Consider the following 16,188-nt stretch of genomic DNA (forward strand, 5'->3'; position numbering starts at 1 on the left):
AGCAGAATCTTCTTTTCCAGCCCCAAAACAATATGATCTTTACATAAACCCTCCCAGCCTCTACTTGCCCTTTTCAGTTTGCTTTCTAAAAATACCAAGAAAAAAAGGAACCTAAATATGTGTTCTTCCCCTTTAGATCTAATTTGATAAACACCACCACCCTCCATTCCCCATATGCCTGCTGGTCATGGCCATCACAAAGTTAATACTGTTTCAAGAAATGAGCTCAACTTAACTTGAAACATGTGTTTGCCTGTACAACAACATTTTAGAAAACTTTGCTTATATTTCCCCATCCTCAACTTTTCTATGGTTTGTTTGTTTGAAAACATTTGAAATTCAATTACATTTACTGCAATTCTAAGAAGGGCCCCTGCTTCCTGTTTAAAACAACTCACAGAGAAAACAAAATGGGGGCTGTCAAGAAAAAAAACAAGCTGCTGGTATTGCAAGAGGCTGTCTGTAGAGGCTGGCTTTCCCCTTTTTCCCTTAAGCAGATTTACCTACTTAAGAATATTATCTTGTTTATACCTCACTTCCACTTAGTCTTATACAGAAGGGCCTTCTCAGCAGTCAATAGTAACTGCAGCTGGATCATACAGTAAGAAAACAAGAAGATGTCCTGGCTGAAAAGTCCCTGAGCAGCCCCAAAATAGCTGATATTTGTGGGAAAAAAAAAATGGAAAAAAAAAAGTAAAAGGCAAAGATTCAAACTCTACCTAGAGACATTTACTTAAGATATTACACTGTTTTGAGTATTTTTGTATGATGAAAGAATTAAGAACCACCCACTGTAGGAGAAGATCTGAAAGGTGGACCATTTTCTGGATAAAGAATTGGCTGAATGGTCACAATCAGAGTGGGAATATTCAGGGTAATTAGTCATTGATAGGGACAAGAATATTATGTTGTTATTAGCTCAGATAGCAAAAGGTGAACAACATGAACCACATTCCCTGATGCAAAATCCCCCTCCCTGATACAGATCTCAAAATCCTAGAAGAACATCTCCATTCTCTTTATCGTAGGATCATCTACAGAGTATGTAATTCAGTCTCTTAACTCTCACCTCCACACTTGAGCATAATTGTCCTTGAGACCTGCTTTAAAACTTAAGTACTACAAGCTTTTACTTTTTAAGTATCCACAAATACAGGTAAACCGGGGCCTGAGGGGACTGAATCATCTTTACCTAGTTGTATGATAGGCAGCCATTTGGTCATGGCAAAGGAGCATTATTAAATGTTCATTTATCTGCCTGCTTTCTTTACAACTACAAAATTTTCCACAGTTGCATAAAGCCCAACTTGTCACCAGGCCATTGTATCCCATTCAGGTGTACTGGACTAACCTACGTCAGGCAGGACAAAAAGCTCTCACAAAGTGTCCAGCATTGTCTGTTTCTGTTGAGAATTGAGATAGCATCATTTTTAGGGAGACCCTGAAATTTCAGATGGATTAATATGACATGGGAATCCTTAATAAGGCATGGCTGGTAGTTTCCTCTGTGTCATAAATTTATCTCTAATCAAGATGGGAAAGAAAGCAAAGAAGTAGAATATTTTTAAATAAAATATGTAAAAAAAAAAGGGAAGAAATAATTAAAACAACAGACATAAAATAGAAATAAATAATTCAATTGTAGCCTTAAAAAAAAACCATGTAGGGTTACTATCATTTTTTATGGCAATGGAAAGAAAAAATACGTGTAAGAAAAAAATTGGTGTTCAAATTTCATCACATTTTTCATCTTATGAAGGAGTTAAATTTTGCTATCATGGGCTGAAACAAACAGGTAAATAGTTCAAGTTACAGTTGGTTGGTTTGTTTTTGTTCAAAACTCAAACCAGAAGAATGAATGAGTGAAGTTAACTTCCTTTGCAGTTTTATGTTCATAAACTTTTACATATATGGGTTCACTTGAGAACAGGTAAAAGAAGCTGTACAACACCACAAGACTGACATGAATCAACATAATTTCTCATTAACTGGTAGAATGTAAAAGAGAAATCTGGGGTTTGTGAAACCTCAAGACACTGAAAAATTTGTTTCACTAAGTAACAATTTCACAACTTTATTTTTTTTAAATAGCAATTTTTAACAATTTTGAGCTAGTTAAAATATATGACTATAAACAAATACATAGCACTAACCAGAGCTCTTCATCATGCAAGAGGCACATGTTTACGTGTAATCCTTGCATTTTTTCAATGAAGGCAACACTGCTGGGTAAACATAGATGCCTAAACCTTCTCCAATCAAAACCCAGCCTGGAAAAGCTGCCAAATGACAAAACAGAAAGCAGTATACTATATTTATGCACTTATCAGAATGGCAATTGGTAAGCATTCAGAATATTTACATGAAATCAAACCCTTCACATTTAAAACAATTCTGTCTCTGAGAAAAACATACCAGTGCAAAATGTTGTCAAAAACACAAAAACTTTTTTAGATTTCATTTGCAATTTTTCCACAAGAAAAGTAAGAAAAATGGCAGTAGCACACAGAAAAAAAATTCTTTCATATTCTCATGTTTTACAAGAACATTTTGATATTAACAAAGCTTTATTAGGTCTATGCAGGAATGTGTAGTAACACAAGGTTTGTTAGGAAAGACATTGTCTTTTATGAAACCAACTCAAAGCCTGGGAAAAATGCAGGGAATCTGCACACAAACCTTTCACAAATTTGAAGGGGATGCAGCAATTCTAAGGCTGCACAAAGGCTGGAAACAATTGCTATGGGTTTAACATAAATACATTAATCAGAAAATTGTGGTGGAGATCTACCAGAGACAGAAGTGATAAGGTCTTAAATCTTGTCATAAAGAGAGGGAATCAATGTCAAATATGCACTTGAATGAATAGACCAAATTGACGACTGAAGAAATTCAGAGTGGATAACTACTCTTTTCTAAAACGATGGTAAGTCAGAGTGACTTCTTGTTTCCTTTAATTTGCATACAGGTTAAATTAGGTTTTTAGTTGATCAGACCCAGTGTGTTTTCCTTGAAGTATAGAGGAGGGGAAAGGAGGGGAAAGTGGTTTAGGGGATTAGTTTCATTTTGCTTTGTGTTCTTTCATTTTGTTTCATTTTGTTTTATTTTCTTTTGTTTTTAAAGAGAAAACGAGATTGTTTCCACATCTTTGGGAGCACACCGTAGTTCCAAATATAATTACGCAACATGAATCTCAAGTGGTGAAAAACGGAGTATACACTGTTAACACCAGGGGCAGAAAGGAGGACAGCATAGATGATATATTTCAGAAATCCTCTGCTGAGGTTTCCATGGATCCCAAATCCTTCCACTTTGTTGAATATATCAGCAACCTGGTCCAGTGGAATGTGTCCCTGCTCATGGCAGTGGAATTGGAACTCGATGATCTTTAAGGTCACTTCCAACCCAAACCATTCTAGGATTCTGTGAGTCTATATTCCAGGGAGTTAGTTTTTGCCAACATATTCTCTTAGTTTTAGAAACAAGAAAAATATAAACTTCAAATAGCCCAAATTATTCAGCTCTAATAAGGACCTGCAGGCAAGTTCCTAAATATGTGACTTATCCTCCTCTCTTGCACACACTGCTTTACAAACGCAAGCTGTTCAACTGAAATGAATGATATATTCTCAATGGGAAAAACCTAAATTTGTGAGATTGGGTCTGGAAGAATCCTGCCAGTTCTGTGTCTTTCATTTGAGAGTTCTTTAAAGAGCACTAAATTATTGATTTTATCATAGTTATAAATATTTATAAAATATCTATTTTATAACTTGAAACAATTATAACTATTATAACAATTATAACTATTTTATAAAATATGAAATATACGTAGGTTATAAAGATATAAAATAAGTTGTTCTGGATCTTCTTTCTGTACTGACATCCATGTTTAAGATTTATCAATGCCTGGTTAGCACTGGGACTACACAGAGACCCAGAACCTGGAATAATTAAATACAAGGTTTTGCTTTTCAAATTGACAAATGCATGTTACAACTTCATCTGCAGCAGATCTTATAACAGAATTGAGCTTTTACATACTTATGCCATTTTGAGAATTCTAACTGATGAATCCATGCAGTCCAGCCAGTGGTCAAGATATCGGCTGATCCAGGATTTATCACAACTCTGTGGGTGATGTTGTGGAACTGGCTGACAGCACTTCTTAGATCAGGCACAAAAGTGCAACCTGGCAATACAAGGCTGCCAAGCATTCAAGGGCAGAAAATACCAGGCATTGCTCTGGCTAAAATTTAGGTTTCAGTGTGTTGGCTGTCCTCTCCCTCCTTTGCCCTACAGCATGTGAGATTGTTTAATCTGCCAGTGGGTAACTGAAGTTCAGTAGAAAATTCAGAGCTCTCGACAGATAATGCTGCATCCTCAAATTTGCAGGCAAAACTTGAAGAGTGCCAAAATAATAAAAACAACCATTCCTATGCTTATCTAGGCATGTGTCTGATTTCACTGAGCTTATTTGATTTTCTAAATCACTTTGGGGCATAAGCTGGTATAAATGCAAGAAATTCATATAATGAAACTAGAATTTTATGCCTAGGAAAAATGACAAGGTTCATAACTGTTCCCCCACATAAATTCTATTTTGCCGATTTTCTGAATTAAGTGGTGGTAATCATGTGCCTAATATGCATTCCTAGTTAACATGATTGTCTCTATAAGTTCAGTAATTGCTTATTCAAACAAGGCAACGGGCATGTAACACATAATTGGCATGCACAGTTACTTCATTTGCATCAGCAGTCATTGTAATTTCATGTCACACTGATTATGCGTGAAATCGTGAGTGTAGTTTGGAAGACATTTGAAACCCAAATCCAAAACAGAGACATAAATTTCTAAATCAATAATCTTTTCCTCTCACCTTTAAAAATATTCTACTTCCATGGTCCTAGTCTTCATTTTTATGCATTTACTTGTGTTTGTTTACTTATATTTATTTTCCTTAGCTCACTGTGCTGTGATCAACTATGTAGAAGGTCGTGAACAAAGTATCCTATGAGAGGGATAGAGCCCCTGTGTCCACCTGTGTCAGCTAAATGGTGCTTAGATTTTTCCGTGTACGTTCAAAGAGGCCTAACATTTTCAATAAGCAAAGGCTGAAGCATTTTCTCATTTATCAAAACCCCTTTGATACCTATCAGAGTCTAAACCTGCTTCCATTTAGCTTGCCAAATGTTGGAGGCTGTTGCTCATGATCGAAGACATGGTTTCTCTTGATCCTTGCAATGACAGCTCTCACACCATCCTGTTCTACAGAAAAGCCTCTGCTCCTCCTTGGACAGCCTCAAGCAATGCTTCAGAGAGGTGGGCACTTGCTATGTTGCCTTGTTTGCTCATTTTAAGAATCACAGCAAACTTGCGTGAGAAATGCTTGTCGTTAGTCAGATTGAAATCACCCTTCATTAAATGCAGGATAAGTTAAAGCAGAAATATGCCTATTCTGGAAGGTATATTCAAAATAGCTGACACTAAAGAACAGGGAGAAGTAAAGAAAATAAACAATATGATCCTCCTAGAGGAAGCAAAAATCTTAAAGGCCTTGTTTTTCTCTCTTTTCAGATGAGAGGCTGTAGGTGTCATCTTGGCCTGCAAGATCTCTGCTCCCTCTTGCTGCTTATTGCAGATAACAATCTTAGAAACAAACCCTTGCCTGATAAAAATCATAAACTTTTACAGCTAATCTGTAGCTCTTCTCAGGGTCCTCCAAAATTTCCATATGATTCAATTCCCCTTCCCAAAGTTGTACTGAAAAATCCCACCAGTGTTTCAAGGCATGGAAAATTAAGGACTATTGTTATCTGTAGCAAATGCTACTTGTGCACTGCAGGTGCTATTTGTATGATAGGATTTGTTTGTATTTCCTTGACTCAACGAGGGGTGCAAATCCACCACTATGACAACTAAGGTGTATTTTATTCCTGGTAGAAACATTAGCATAAGGAGATTCTTTTCCCTGCATGTTTCCCCTTCATGGTCCCCTGCTCCAGTATTCTGATTCTTGTACTGCCCTGTAGCTGTCCTAAATTCTATGTTGATTTTAATCTTAATTGAAATTAACTCAATATCTGACTTCAAGGTCAGGGAAGACTGTTCAAAATACCATTGATGTTATCTGATTTTGTGCAAGATTTAAACTCAAGAGCATTAAAATATATTCAAAGAATGACTGTAGCCTATGATATCTTTAGGACAGTGTCAACAGCAATGGTGGAACATGGGAGTTTTCAGGAGCATCAAATTCAGTCGGTTCATGAGAGATTTAATCTGTTGTGAAAATGAGAATGAAGTGTTCAGTGCATCAGAAGTCCACAAGGCTCACTTCCAAGTACCAGCTTTTCAGATCTTCCTGTGATTTAATTTAGGCATGTTAGAAGCTAAAAATGCTGGTTCTTAGTCAAATTCCATGTGGAAGAAGAAATATAGTGATTTGATAAATTAAATAAAAATTCTGAAAAAGAAAGTATGAGCAAAGATCAGTTGCAGTTCTGAAAATAAAGTCTGTTTCTGGAAGTCCTTGCTCAGTAGTTTCAGAAGGATGAAATTGTTAACATGTTGTAATTTTTAGACAGGATATTTTTGTGAAGAAAAACCAACAAAAGCCAATGCAATAAGCTGCCTGATGAATGAAATGAATGTGGTACCTGCATCTTGCAAAACAAAAACCTGAGGCAAGGATTAAAATGCTTTCCAAAGATAAGAATCTGCAGTCATCTTGGTGAGATTACTGCCTACTCAGTCTAGCATTATTCTGCACAGCTTAGTTGATTTTTTTTCAGTATGCTTGGTTCCAGATATCACAGAAGTTTGCTATTAACAGTTGAGCACAGACAGTAACTGTGGAAAGCATTTAGCCTGTTTCAACACACCCTCCACTATCAAGCTGCTGAAACACCAACAGAATGTAATATCAGCAGTGGGTAAAACCTAGTAGGGTTTGATTTTCTAAGTCAATGCATGTTGTAACTGGAGCCCAACTTCTTGAAATGAACTGCTAGCTGGAAGTTTATAAGCGCTGGTTTTGCTTATGCTGTAGCTCACACCATTGGCACCACAGAAGATACAGCAGGAATAAAAAACCCAAATGACTGTAAGCAACAATAACAGCTATTTCATTAATCTAACTTGATTTAGAATGTCAAATTTGTCATTCAGCAGCAGAAAAATCCAACAACTACATTTCGTCATTAAGCATGAAAGCAACTACATTTGTAAAAGTTAAAAGTAGTATAGAAAAAGTCATTCTTAAAGTTATCTTAGTTTTTGTATCTTCTATACATTTGCATGTGCAGATGCTTCTCCGGAAGAGTTCTTAAACTAAATCCTTATCTCCCCTTGATCAATGTCTGCAGCAGTGGAGGGAGGAGGGGGAGGGAAACCAGCTGGAAATTCCAGGGTGCATTTCGTGGTATTTCCTGACTGTTTGGGGCTCATCAGTATGCAGAGAAGCCTGCAACACCTAGTGAGAACATCAGTATGAAATCAGTACCTGCCCAGTGCTCATCCCACGCCCTTCTCCTTTGTGCCCTAGGGATGATGTGCATATCGCAGGCAAAACCCTCTTGGCTTTCAACATGCTTTCCTAGCAGGCCCATCCTTCACATTGCACTCTTGGGATGAGTATCTATTCTCTACAAACACAGAAGCAGAACAAGACCAAATCTTACTCTTTGACTCCCTTCCCCTTTCCAGTATCTTAACTTCAACTGAAGTTACATTATGCATGAGGTCACTAAATGAGAACTGAATGTTCTTATGTGCTCCAGAAGCTGAAATGGTGGCAATGATAATTATGAATCTCTGCAATAAATAGGTCATTGCACAATTTCCTTATTCATTGGATATAAAAGTTTATTTTCAGAAACAATATTATTTCTCTCATTACTTGGAAGGCAGACTAGGATTTCAGTAGTGCAGCCCCAGCTGGAAAGTAACTTATGGAACAGGCTATGATCCAGTCTCAAGATGGTTATTGAACTAAAGATCTTCCTTCTTAGAAATCTTGTGATTTCTAGGTGTTTCACTATTTTGCCTTGAGTGTCTTTTTGGCTGCATTCCAAATTAGTTTGAACTTTGAAAGTTGAAGTAATGCCCTGACGTATTGCTGGTGTGGTCTTCTGCTTGCTGCAAGCAGAAGGTAAGGACTTGGGGAGAAATGAGATACAGAGGATAAAATAGCCTTTTGTGGGAGAAGGAAAGATTATTGGGTTTGTATTGGCTCCATTACTTGTCCTTCTTTTGAGCAGTAGAAATACCAGTGACTAGTTTGAAGATGCTTATTTTCTCCTTTGTTTTCTTGTTGGGTATTTTTGTTTGTTTGGTTGGTTTTTTTGTTGTGTTTTTTTTTTCGTTTGTTTGGTTGGTTGGTTTGTTTTGTTTACTCACTTTAGTAAAACATGTTTTCTTCCGGGCTGAAAATGAGTATGTAGGTTTCCTCTTCTCCCATGTAATCTGCCACAATTTCCTACATATTACTGCGGATATATTCTTTAATTAAGTCAGACCTTTGTCCCATATAGAATCATAGAATGAATTGGGTCAGAAGAGACCTTAAAGATCATTTAGTTCTATGTGTTGAGGTATATAATTTTAGGAAATGGAAATAAAGCCACTTGCCTGCAATACAAGGTTTTTTCCAGGATGACAGGAGCTCTGCCTTTTGCCAAGAAAGAGCAAGAGAAGCTGTGTTGGATATTTTGCAAAGGAATGTGCCAGAGGATTAGAAATTTAAAAAACAGGTCAAAAAATTCAATGGTGGGGATGAAAGAAGCAGACTTCTTCAAAGAGGAGCAACTGAAAGTAACAGAATTGATCTTTCCTATCATTGCTGGACTGTACTTCTGTAATTACATAATCAAACAGTCTTAACTATTATTATTAATGTATAGTATTAGAATCTTAAGGATTTAATCTTACAGAATATTAAGGATTATGTAATCAAAAGATCATTACAAATGCACTTGTATACAAGTACTCCTCCACTTTCTATAGATTGTTTAGAACACATGGTAAAATTTGCTTTACCACATTTTCAGTTTAGATGTGAAAGTAAGGCAATATTTTGACTTCCAGTTGAAGGGCTGCACACGTAATGTTAACGTAAGTACATGGGAAAAGAGAAAGAGACTAGAAGTCTAGGTGACTGTCAGGTTTCCATTTGATGCAAAGCGCACAAAAAATGGAGGATGTCCCAAAAAAGAGAAATGGGTTCAGTTGCATCCATGAATTTATAATTCTGTTATTCTTTGCCCCAGAAAATTAAAGCATAATACTAAGAACAAAAATGTAGTATGTATTGCAAGTGTTTTTAAGGGTACATTTAGCAAGGATGAAATTAACCAAGTGATATGGTAAAAAATTAAACATGTACTATTGAATGTAATAATGAAAAGAGTTCCTACATGAAACAAGCAAACCCTTCTTTATTGCAAGGATTGTATATACATTGAAAGTGTTTTGTTTATAATGTTTCAGTACTTTATACCTTGTTCATTCTTAATTCTATGTTATGTTGAGTGCTTGCTTATGTCTGACGTTTTCAAACAGTGCTTAACTTTAATAAAAATATTACTTTTTACATTGTCAAACATTTATTTACAGAGACATTGGTCAAATACTGGAACAGATTTCCTAGAGAAGTGGTTGATACACAAGCCTACCAGCGTTTAAGAGGCATTTGGACAATGACCTTAATAATATGCTTTAGCTTGTGATCAGCCCTGAATTGGTCAGGCTGTTGGACTAGATGATCCTTGTAGGTCCCTTCCAACTGAAATATTATATTTCTATTCCTATTCCATTCTGGTCTGTTTTTTTAATGACTAATGTTTGTACTGGCATTGAAATATTTCTGTTGACACACTTCTTTGCAATGGCCAAGCATGATTATTCTTTTATGTAAGGACTTGAAACTTATACAGGGGCTGTTAGTATTAGTAACAGATCTTATCAAAGTGAAGAACTTCCAATGTGTAGACAAATGCCCTACTCAGGATGCGACTATCCTTATCTGTAGCACACAGTTTCATTCAGCCTCTACCTTCCATATTCTTTCGTATATCAAACAGGGTGCAAGACATAAAAGTCTCCTTCACGATCCGGGTGTGATCCATTCAAAAAGCAATTTCTTTCTGCTCTCTGCTCTCACCTTTATGTGGTTAAGTTGTATGCAGTACGCAGACAAAATGAGTTGAATAAAGGTTTAGCTTATACATCACTCTTTATTCTGACTTCAGGATATTTCACCTTGAAACTCTAATAGTGACCTCTTGAAATACTTTTGTGTGAGACAGCTTTACCTACTGATGCAGTACATATGGAATCTGGTTTAATGTTGCCCTTCCCTTGGCACAGGTATTGTCACTGGTGGCAGTTGGGTACCAGGCAGGTATAAAAGAGTGCTGAATGAGAATGGCACTGGTACAAATGATTGCAGATCAGGCTTCTACATACTGCTCTCTGCAGTATTTTTAGTGAGCTCAGTTTTGAATGCTTGCTTATAGTGGCTACTACTAGCTACTGGGCAATGCCTGAGAATGAATGAAAGCTCACTTTCCAGTAAGTTCAGAAAATAAGTATTGTTGGACAGATTGTAATGATATCATGCAAACCAATGCAAAGCTGCAGGAAACTTTCAATCCTCTTTAGTAATAAAACTATGCAATGTAATAATGTATGGGACCTGTGATTAAGCTTACTTGCATCTTAAAGCTAGAAAGGTATTGTTCTTGCATACACAAGCAAGTTAATTATTGCTTCATCTAGAACAATCACTACTTTCTTACTCTGAGGCAAATTTCTGCAAAGTAGAGATTGGCCTGCCAGTTTAAGATAGTCAGGTTGCATGGATATAACTGTTGTTGATTTGTCTAGAGAAAGAAATAGGTATTTGTTGAACTTTAGACACTGAATATGCCCACATTGTTAGTTGAGGTTTTATGGGATAAAATCAACTGGTATTTTGTACATAAGAAGTCAGAACTCTCGATATTTGCCTTGTAGACAGCCTTCCCACAGACTTGGTAAAAGACTCCACAAACAGGCCACAAAATAGCAGAGATAATCTCTTTTATGCAGTGATGATCCCTTGTAATTTTTAGCATTGAAAAGAAATGATTTTAGTGTGCTTAGAGTGGGTGAGATAAAGGGAACAATGACCCATTTTTAGAAAATAGTGAGTCCCATCACCCCATGACAAATCAGCTTATTCAGCTTAAGTCGGTGCAGCCTGTTGTTGTGATAGGAGAAACTGATTCCCTTTTGTAATATGCTGCAAAGTGCACGTGTAAAGACCTCTACTGTACTTTTGCAGCTCATATTCAACCCATGGGCAAAGCTTAGAGGATTAATCCTCAAGGGTCCCTGGCATTCTTAAATTCATGTTTTTGTGTAATCACTTCCAAAAGTGTCACCTGTTGGTCTTTCCTTGTATCACCATGGCTTGGCCTGCTCCAAACTTCTTTATGAATGACAGGAAAGTGATGGAAAGAAAAAAAAAAACAGCAAAGATGGCAGGAGGTCTGCATAAATAAACAAGCAGCTCTTATCTGAAATCAGACATGAAAAGGAAGTGCACAAGATGTGAAAGCAGGAGCAGATGACTTAGCAGCATGAAGATGTTTTTTGATCTTGCAGGGTTAGGAAAGTCAAGGCCAACCTGGAGTTGAGTCTGTTAAGGGATGTGAAGGGCAGTAAGAAAGGATCTACATGTACATAAACAGCAAAAAGAAAAAGACTAAGGAATGACATTGCTGAATGAGGCAGGGAACTTTGTGACAAATGATATAGAAAGAGCTGAGGCACTCAATACTTTCTTCAATTCAGTCTTTACTAGCAACACCAGCTTTCAGAAATCCCAGGTTCCTGAGACCAGAAGGAATGTCTGGAGCAAAGAAAACTCATTCTTAGCAGAGGAGGACCACGTTTACTCTTTGACAAACTGGACATACATAAATCCATTGGGCTGCATAGAATGCATCCATGAGTGCTGACAAAGGTGGCAGATGGGAGAGATTTCTAAGAACCGAAAGAAAGCAAACTTCATTCCTACATTCAAAAAAGGAAAAGAAGGAGTATCAGGGAACTACAGGCTGGTCAGCCTCACCTCAATACTTGGGAAGGTGATGGAGCAACCAAACCTGGAAACTATATATGAAACTATATATGAAATCATGCTCAGCCAGCCTGTGGGGCTGTTCGTGGAGTCTGTTACCAAGGCTGTGAGTAAATAACACTAAATGCAAGTTACTCAAGTTGAATGTTTAGGTTTTAAGAAAAGGAAAAAAATAAACTGAGACAATTTTCTTTGCTGAACTATCTTGTGATCAAAGACCTATTTTACACTGCTGATGAAATAATAGGAAGGGGAATAAAAAGAGAGGAAGGAAGATAAGTCAGTAAGGGTGCAAGGGTTTGCAGCTGGCATGTGAAGCCACCTCTGAGAGCTGCTGTCATGGGTGGAGGAGTTGGCAGAGGACCAAGGGTTGTTTGTGTGGTTTGATCCAAAGTGCAAAAGAAATCAAAAGAGCTTATTTAGATTTACATGCTTTGCTTGCATTGTCTTCATCCTCTGCATATTACATTGAGAGTATTCTCTACTGGCAGTCAAAACTGCAAGCCTTGGCTGCTAATTTTCATAGAATTACAGAATGGTTTGGGTTGAAAAGGATCTTACATATCATCCAGTTCCAACCCCCCTGCCATGGGAAGGGACACCTTCCACTAGAGCAGGTTGCTCAAAGCCCCATCCATCCTGGCCTTGAATACTGCCAGGGATGGGGCAGCCACAGCTTCTCTGGGCAACCTGTGCAGTGTCTCACCACCCTCACAGTGAAGAACTTCTTCCTAATGTCTAATCTAAATCTACTCTTCTTCACTTTAAAGCCATTCCCTCTTGTCCTGTGACTACATGTACTTGTAAGAAGCCCCTCTCTAGGTTTCTTGTAGACCCCCTTTATGTACTGAAGGGCTGCTATAAGGTCTCCCTGTAGCCTTCTCTTCTCAAGGCTGAACAGCACCAACTCTCTCAGCCTGTCTTCACTGGAGAGGTGCTCCAGCCCCGTGATCATCTTCATGACTTCCTCTGGACTCACTTGAGTAAGTCCATATCACTCTTGCAGCCCCGGAGCTGAACACAGTGCTCCAGGTATTCAACTCACCTTCACTCTTTGCATTCCCTGTTGCTGCACAAAATTGCAATATTAAGATGGATCTTATTTTCTCAGGCCAAACATGCCAATACTCCACCACGTGTGAGCCCTGAAGAGAGCGCACATTGTGACAATGCTCTGTCCTTGTCCTCATGGAAGCAATGACCCAGAGGTTGTGGGCAAATTAATCATTTACATTCCTGTAGGCAGGCAGACAGAAAAAGACCTCAAATGAAAAAATATCTCAATAGTACATCAGCTTTATGCAAGCGGTTTGTTTTATCCAGTTGTTTTTGATTCCCGAGGACCTCAGCCCTAGGTTTTGTTTCAAAAGTAGTAAAAAGGGTAATTCTTTTTTATTTTAAGAGGCCCTGAGTATCTTAAAATGAAGTAGAGATTGGTGGGAGGGACAATTACTTAAGGTACCAAAATGCCTGGTAGGGAGAAATGGTCAGTAAAAATGCACTTTTTTCACTTGAGAATTAGGCCTTGTTTTATATGCAGTGTTTCAAAATATGAACAATTATAAACCAGAAGGTATTTTAGATATCTTTTCTTTGCCTGTTGTCTCCCCACACCCTTTTTCCCCAAAGAATGAACTCGAGGTCTGCAGTCCAGGATGTTTTACCTGTAAGAAAAACAGACCAGGACAAATTTAGTTCCACCACACTCAAGATACAGGTTCTGGAAGGAAAGGCAAGACACATGTTCTGTATTTTTAACTCAAATGGGGACATGTGGGAGTTACCATGTCCTGGGGAACCAGAATACTTTAGAGGTCTGTCTACATTTGTTTATCTCACTGGCTTCTGCAATGCTGACTATGGAAACAGTGAGCTATTTCAGCTTTTCATTAACTATCTCCTGCAACCTAGTTGAGTATTTCAGTTCTGTGGTGTTTGTTATTTTAGTTCCAGGAATTAATGCCCCCCCCCCCCCCCAGGAACTCGATCAAAGCAGGGGCTTAACAGCTACTGTATGTGTGTCAGATAGTTATGCTGGGGTTTCCAAGAGTCACTGAGATTTGAATACAAGGTCTTCCTGGGATATGCAATGGATAAGGCAACGAAAGTAGCCAGCTCAAGAAAAGTAAACAGCCAGATCACAACACCTGTTTGGAGGCTTTGATGATGTGACAGAGCTGATACTGGTCTCATCTGGCAAACAGTACTGTTGGGTTAAAATGCCAGTGAACATGTTAGGGGAGGCTCTGAGAGGAATGAAAATCAGCCTAAACAGAAATCATGGCAGCACATCTGGGTGTATTTCCAGCCATAATCCAGCTCCCTACCTAGTACCATGTGTGGCAAAATTCTGCTCTCTCCATCTGAGAAACTGGAGGCAAAAAGTAGCGCAGGAGATGAGGTCTCCAGAAGGCAGGACTGTGTGTGTGCCTTTGCACACAAAGGCCACTTTGCATGCAGCATGACTGAGTCATTCATCTGCCCAAGCATGACTCTGCATAAGAAGAAGGCTCCTGTATTTTTTCTGATGCCAGCACAGAAAAACCTTGAGGCCACCTAGGAAATGGAGATAGGTATTGAGGTCTACCATTTATATTTTTGCCTCTCGATTTCATGGAGCAGCTTGTTTTGTGTGATGTATAATGAAGGGAGAATTGAATTGAAGGGAGGTGGTCCGCTTGCCTGTTTCATGTATCCATAGAAAAGTAAACCGCATACCTTTACCAGGATGTGAAGGAAGAAGCTATTAAGCCCAGAGAAGAGAGTGCTTTGTCACTCAGGACTATCTTCCTGAAATCCTGCTGGATAAGAACAGCAGGCTAGGGCCACACTGACTTAAGTCAGATTAGGACCATCCTTGTGAAGTGAATCTCCAAATCATCCCCATGCTTCTGCTCACACAGTGGAGCCCTGGATTCCTCTTGGGTGAGCCTAGACTAGAAGATGTGATCCAGGAGGGCATCTAGCAGACTCTGACTGCTAACAGGCATTCAGCTCATGGGGCTGGACTGGTGCTAGTCTAGGGAAGACACCCCACTGTCCCCATGGGCACTGCATGGCTCTTGAGTCTGCTGCACCAACTGCTTTGCCACACTGTTCTACTGCTCCTGCTTGCTGTACTGCTAGCATAGCCTAGTTTGCTGCAGACCTACAGATTCTAGGTCTCTTTAGAAATGATAACTTTGACTATTACAAGATTTTAAGTTCTGCTGGTTCTGAAATAGGTTTCATCTCAGGCAAAACATTGTTCTATTTCCCACTTCCTATGTATAATTTTAAGTATATGGGCGTATAAGGTATAGGTATAGTGTGTGTGTATATGTATATTGCCCCAGGAGCTGCCAGTCCCTGTCAGACACTTCCTGATTGCCTAAGCAGCTTTTTTCCAACCAGATTTGTCTATCCCACATGCCCTTCGTCATCGTGCTTGTAGTAAGCATGGCTAAAGGCCTTCCCAAATCTTTGCTAGCGAAGCTAAGCCAAGCCATATATATGTACTTTTATATATATATATAAAGAATATTATGCGTATGGATATATTTGGAAACTACATCAACATATATACGTCCAGGTAACATAGGAGTAAATTCATCCTAGTGCTTCTTCTTATGTAACAGCCTGCCTACCCCTAGCAGCTCACCTCTCTCTGTCACAAAAAGATCTTCAACTTCTACCTCTGATTTAGGGGAAGAAGTCGCTCAAGCCAGCTGAAGTGCACTAGGCATGTGGAGTGGCAGTATAAACACCTGCTAGAAGGAGCAACTCCTGATCTGTAAGTGGGGAGGCAGGCTGTTTGTACCTCTCCTACCCTTAGTCACTGGGCACTTTGAGGTCAGTGCTTCATCCATGAAATTATGTGATCACAGCTATATACAGCGACCTGGTCCTCAATTGGATCAGGGCTCCTGCCACCACTGACACAGCTGTGAAAAGATAAAGCAAGGTGCTGACAAGAGAGATCCTCATATTCTGAGAAATTGCTTTTTTTAACGTAATATGTAAAAGGTGTGCATTCCAAAGTCCTGCCCTGCTGATTTGTTTATAGCTAGAGATATGTC

This window comes from Neopsephotus bourkii, unplaced genomic scaffold, assembly GCF_033783945.1.
Source record: "Neopsephotus bourkii isolate Nb327-2 ecotype Australia unplaced genomic scaffold, CSIRO-AGI_Nbou_v1 NB_1346, whole genome shotgun sequence".
NCBI lineage: Eukaryota > Metazoa > Chordata > Aves > Psittaciformes > Psittacidae > Neopsephotus > Neopsephotus bourkii.